The sequence below is a fragment of the Xiphias gladius genome, chromosome 9, assembly GCF_016859285.1.
Source record: "Xiphias gladius isolate SHS-SW01 ecotype Sanya breed wild chromosome 9, ASM1685928v1, whole genome shotgun sequence".
Lineage (NCBI taxonomy): Eukaryota > Metazoa > Chordata > Actinopteri > Istiophoriformes > Xiphiidae > Xiphias > Xiphias gladius.
Window position 1 is genome coordinate 920213 of NC_053408.1, and position 6050 is coordinate 926262.

Consider the following 6050-nt stretch of genomic DNA (forward strand, 5'->3'; position numbering starts at 1 on the left):
TGACGAAAAAAATACATAATATCCATACATCTACGACGCTGGAGCCAACCAGCAAACATTTGGCATTTCTGCTTTAAAAAAAAAATAAAAAAGGAGCATCAAAATAGTTGCTGACTGATTTCCTGGCCATCGATTAATCTGATCAACAGCAGAGAAAGGACCTTGGCTGTACGTTTATGTAGTGTCTCCGTGTTTCTGAATTTTAAAATGTTCAGACAGCAACACACAGTTCACACGTGTCACTGATTTACCGTCATACATACACAGGGGGAAGCAGAGGAGCTAACAGGAGGAGAAACAGAAAGTGGCTCTGCTCACCGATGGAGGTGAAGAAGTCATTGTGGGCCGAGGAGGAGGCGAAGAGCAGACAGTGGATCCACAACCAGCAGCAGGCCGCCATTCAGCCTAGGAAGAGGGGGAGACATCGGATGAATGCCGACAGCACTTCGGTCAACTTATTACAAGCCTATTGTCAACTATTTTGATCATCGATTGATTGTAAAAGTCAGTCATTAGGAAAAAATGCAAATGGTTCTCTGGTGTCAGCTTCTCCAATGTGAGGGGTTTATTTTAGTGAATATCTCTGGGTTCCTGACTGGTGGTCGGACGACACAAGACATCTGAAGACGTCCCGTTGGGCTCTAGCAAACTGGGTCATTTAAAAAGAACAACAGCTTTATTTTTCAATGAAAAAGATAAATAAGAATAATCAATTAGCTGCATCCGTATCAGAGATTTAAATGATCCTCCAAGGAAATCCTACAGGAACATAAATGACAACCAGACCTACTGGCTAACGTCGGAGTTTAATTCATCAGTAAAACCGAGCGTCCACCTCTGGCGCCGCAACTAACAATTATTTTTATTATTGATTAACCTGTTAATTATTCTAATGAGTAATAGATTGACTGTTTAATCTTTACCCCGATAATCAGACTGAACTGACATTTCACTTCACCTTTCCTCTCTATTTGAATCACTGGAAGAAAAAAAAAGAAAAAAGAAAAATCTAATTGTGGGACACCATTTAATTATTAATCAATAATTAATTTCCAGCTTCTCAGATGTGACGATTTTCTTCTTTTCTGTTTTCTATCAATTAATCAACTAATAATTCCAGCTCCAATCCCAACAACACTATGAAACCGTATCGATGTGAATAATCACATTCATCTAAAACGAACCTAATTTGTGCTGCAACCATTTTGGCTCCAGGGTAAAGAAAAAATAACCAAACTCAAAATGTAGAGAAACTAAAAGTCGTAAACGGTGAAAAGGAGTCGAAATGATGAGAGCAGGTGTAAAGTCGACCCTTCACAGCGTCTCACAGGTTCAAGCTGATCAAGTCACGTTTCAGAAACAGCAGATAAAGTAGACGCAGTCTTTATTTGGGGTTTTTCCTTCGTTCGTTTGTTTTGTCAAGGGACTGAGTCAAATTTTAACTTTTACTTTTCTCATCTTTTCAGGTCCTGATTCGACCGGTTGGCAACTTTCAGTCAACCTGAAAACGCAGAATGAGAAGACGAGACTGAGCAGGAGTTAGACTTGTCCCGACATAACCCGGTGACCTGTCCAGGAATGTCTGAACCGGCGGGGGGGGCGGGAGACCCCACTGGGGGGGAGAAAAAGACTAACGCGAACTGAAAAAGCTGAGGTTTAATTCAACGTTACCGCCGGTGCAGATTTCTGCCAACCCCGGGAGTAACGCGGTCGCAGCGGGCGAGGAAATTTCTAGATCAACGCGACCTCCGCAAACCACGAACACAGTTTTAGGATCGTGTCTTCCAACTTTGACCGAAAGCGCCAGAACCATCAGGTGGCAGAGGCGGTTTGTTTTCATTTTTATTTATTTTTTACCGTATTTATTCCTCGGGAGGGCTGTGAAAACAGGAAATCTCACGTCGGCTTCAACCCCGGTCCGAAACCCCCCAGATCGCCCCTTCTGTTGCTCCGGAGTCCCGCAGCGAATCCACAACAAACATTTCTTCTCCCCCTCCGCTTCCAAAATGGCGGCCGACGCGGCGTTACCGCCACTTGCTGGACTGGAGTGTGTATCGGGAACGAGAACCTCTCCGTTAACAAGATGGAGTTCGTTCGTTAGTGGCGGAAACAAGTGTAAACCGTCCGTGTCTGCTTTTTAATGCTGTTCACCACGGGTCTGGATGAGCAGCCAGGCTGCCCCAGAACCGCAGACCCAAGGTCGGATTAAACTGTAGTGGGCTCCAGGGCCAAAATGTGCTGTGGCCCCCCCCCGTTGACACTCCCCCCGTCCTAATTGAGCTAAACACACATTATTTTAAGTCATTTTTAATTATTCATTCCCTTAAGTTGGTAGTTTGGCCCATGTAAACTCCAACTATACCTTGAAGCACCTGGCCCAAAATGAACGACCAAATATTTTTCACTGGTATTTTTGCGAGTTCGACGTGAATCGAGTTCACATTGGTACTGCCCCCAGGAAATAGCCGTATGCCCGCAGTCTGCGGCACGACACTAACTGAAGTTTTCGCCTCCGGCTTCTACATGTTACCAAACCAACTGCCGGCCGTATAAATGGCAGCATTGCAACCATAAGTGGTTTTAAAGACTCTCGTTTAGCTGTGAGTTTGGCTTTAAGCGGTGCAGGTGGTGACTGATGACCGATGCATGTTTTCCCCTCAGGGTTCACTGTAGCTGCGTTCGTTCGCCACTGAGACCGTTCAGCACTAGAAACCCGTGTACCCGACCCGACCCGACCCGACCCGACTCGACTCGACTCGCTGCCCTCGACACCTGTTAGACCGTTTGGTGGATATCACTCCTGATTCCCGCCGCCCGTGGACGCCGGAGAGCCGGCAGTTTGGCGAAGGTACACGACTTTTAATTTCCTGATAGTGTCGATAATTTTTTCCATTCTGATTTAAACGCTTTAAACCACTCCAGATTATTTCTTCGCTTCTGTCGTAGCACAACACACATACAAGTTGGTAGCTTTTTGTTTATTTACTGTAAAACTAATACACATGTAGCATCGACATAATTATCACAGTAGGTTAAGTAAAAGCACTGTGATGATTTTAGGATCAACTTTAGGATTTTGGCTGACATGAAGCTCTGAAAAGGTTTCTGGTGATAATTCACACGTTAAGGGATTTCAATGCCAACTGCATTCACCTCAAGTTTGGTGTTAATTAATGGATTATTATATATTAAGGTTTTTGTTTGTATTAAGGTCAATGTTAAAGGATTCTTACCCATTAAAAACAATTTAAACCGGGCATCTATGTTATGTATGAATACCTTAATATATTACAATCCATTAGTCATTACCTTAAAAATAATTTAAATATTAAGGGATTTGGTTCCATAGTGTCTACACTTAAGGTATAGCTGGTCTATTAGTCCACCAGAGTAAGTACAAACCACGGACGCTCAGGGTGGGTAGAGTTTATTGTAAAGGTGCATCTTATTAAACGTAAGTCTTGGTAAACAGTGCAAAACAGAACTTTCCGGTCAGCGACCTCTGTAAGCGGCAGGTGAGTCTTTGGTGCAGGTGTCACTCTGGGAAAATATAACGCCGCCTCGCACGGAAAACAGATACAGACCCCACAGGTTCTTCATCGTCATCGTATCAAGTCGTATTTACAGTACGTACAAATATTGTACACATATTGCAGCTGTCAGTGTGTCTGAAAAGTCGTGTTTCATCTGATGGTTTGGTAACGTTGTGAAAACAGGCCACGAAGAGGAACAAGGTGTTAAGTTTCATCTCAGACACAGAGATTTAAGTGTATTATTGGAATTTCATTGTGAAAAAGAAATACAGTGTCCATAGTGCCCGTATGTACAAATGTATGTGTGTGTGTGTGTGTGTGTTATCGTCCATGTGTCACTCTTGTATTTTTATAGAAAACATCCTGAGGAAAAAGCTGTGTGACTGGGAACATGATAACTCACTGTTAAAGAGACGTTAAAGGAAAACTCCACCTGCAGTTAGTTACACATCTATATTGGAGTGGTTGAAGTGCTATAATTTGATTTTCCACTTTCTTCTCCTTCAGCTTGTGATTCCTCATATTCCCCAAAATGCCTTGGGACAAACCATAGAGAGGGGTCGAAAACGTGAAGCTTCCAACCAAAACAGGCAGTTTAAAGAGTCCAACTCCAGCTCCTGTTGTCTGAGAAATAGCTCTCCACGTTTCTTCGTCTCTTTAGTACAATAGAGTATTAAGGCTACTGTTAGGGGGGAAAAAAAGAGAATAAAGTTGAAACGTTTTAAGAAAAAAGTCATAATGTGAGAAAAAAAAAGTCAGAATTAGGAGAAAAAGTATCTAAAAATTGAAATGTACATAGATGTGAAATATTTTGAGGTAAAGTTAAAATTGTGCAAGAACATTCCCTCCTTTTATAAAAGTTGTAATATTTTGAAGAAAAAGTCACAATAATTTAAGAATAAAGTCGTAACTTTTTGAGAAAAAAGTTGAAATACTTTAACAATAAATTTTTAATTTTTTGAGAAGTAAGTAGTAATCTTTTAAGAAAAAAGTCTTTACGTTTTGAGGATAAAGTCGTAATATTTCGAGAATAAAGTCAAAGTTCAGGGAGAAAATTATCGGTTAACTGAGAAAATTGTAACATTTTGAGAGAAAGGCTGAAATGTTTCAAGAATAAAGTTGGAATGGTTCAAGAAAAAGTCATGATTTTAAGAGAAGAAGTGACTTAGAAAAGTTATAGTTTTAACTATACTAAAACTATTTACTGAATAAAGTAATTTTACAAGAAAAACGTTTTAATATTATGAATATGAAACATACTCTAATGCAATTTTTGATACAAGTTTGACTTACTTACAGTCTCATAATACAACTGACTTAATATCTCATAATAGAATCGTGTTACGACTGAATTGGGTAGATGTGAATATTTCAGTCCGTGTCCATATTACAACTTTTTTCTCAAACAATTTTTTTCACACAATTTTTTTCCTGAAATTCTGTCTTTTTGGCAGAAATGTATGCATTTTTCCCAACAGTGGCTTTAATACGTTGAATTCAAAATGGATGCAGAAAGACAAAGTCCTCGCACTTTCACTTTGAAACCAATGTTGTGTCTTCTGTGCATTTGTGTGAGAAAATAAAACATATCAAACAACAAAACAGACCCAGAAATGCAACGTTCATCGCCGAACAGCTATTCTTAACAGCTTTCAGGTGGATTTTCTGTCCATTCAAAGTTCATCAACCGTTTTCGATACCACAGTTTCTTCGCTCACGAAGCGTATTCGACTTCCCGCTCATCTGAAGCAGTAATTTCCCGTAGAGAGTTTACTTTTATTTGTCTTTCGGGAAAAGCTAAAACCTGACACTGAGGTTTTCTGTCCATTGCTGCACTGGACAATAAAGTCTTAACACCTTACTTTAACAGAGAAGAAAGGTCTAATTTGTCAGCATTTGAATGACTACAGCTGCCATAATCATCAAATTACTCGAGGTCTACCTACCGGCTTTTCCAGGGACTTGTAATGGTTGAGTAAGTGGACCTTGATTTTGGATTGTTCCGAAACTGCAGTTTCCATGCGATTTAGGTTTTAGCCTTAGGCCCACCATCAAAAACTCTTAGAGCTTTATTTGTTGAGCACTAACAAAATATTTGAGAGGTTTCCACAGGACACAACCAAGGACCCAATTCAGGCTGCGTCCAACTAATCAGGTATGGTCAGTTTGTCTTTTGGTCTTTGGGCTTTTTCTTAGAAAATTAATTTACGTTAAAATATCAAATTTACCTCAACTTTGAAAACAGGCAAGGCAGAGTTTTAACTTTGAGCTAAACTGTGTCCATTCCTATATCAAACTCCTGGTGTCCTGACAGTCTCCTTTATGTTTTGACCCTCACTGGTTTCATGAAAGGAAAGTGCATCGTTCTTGCATCAGCTGGTGAAGCACTGAAGTCTAACTGGCTCCGAGGCTGTTGCCACCAGTATAACACATCAGGTCCATTGAAAACTAGAAACAGTTTTCAGCGTGAAGTAGAGACGTCGAGACATCCAGGACCGCTACTGAGCAAACTGTCTC

At 40.6% G+C, this 6050-nt stretch overlaps 1 long non-coding RNA gene across 1 annotated transcript; it reads left to right on the forward strand.

The window, feature by feature from the left end:
* The first annotated feature begins 1310 nt into the window (after positions 1 to 1310).
* Positions 1311 to 4149, forward strand: LOC120794459. The gene is made up of 4 exons (XR_005708122.1): positions 1311 to 1371; positions 1467 to 1828; positions 2662 to 2848; positions 4041 to 4149. It is a non-coding gene; the product is annotated as an uncharacterized LOC120794459 (long non-coding RNA).
* Positions 4150 to 6050: the final 1901 nt, after the last annotated feature.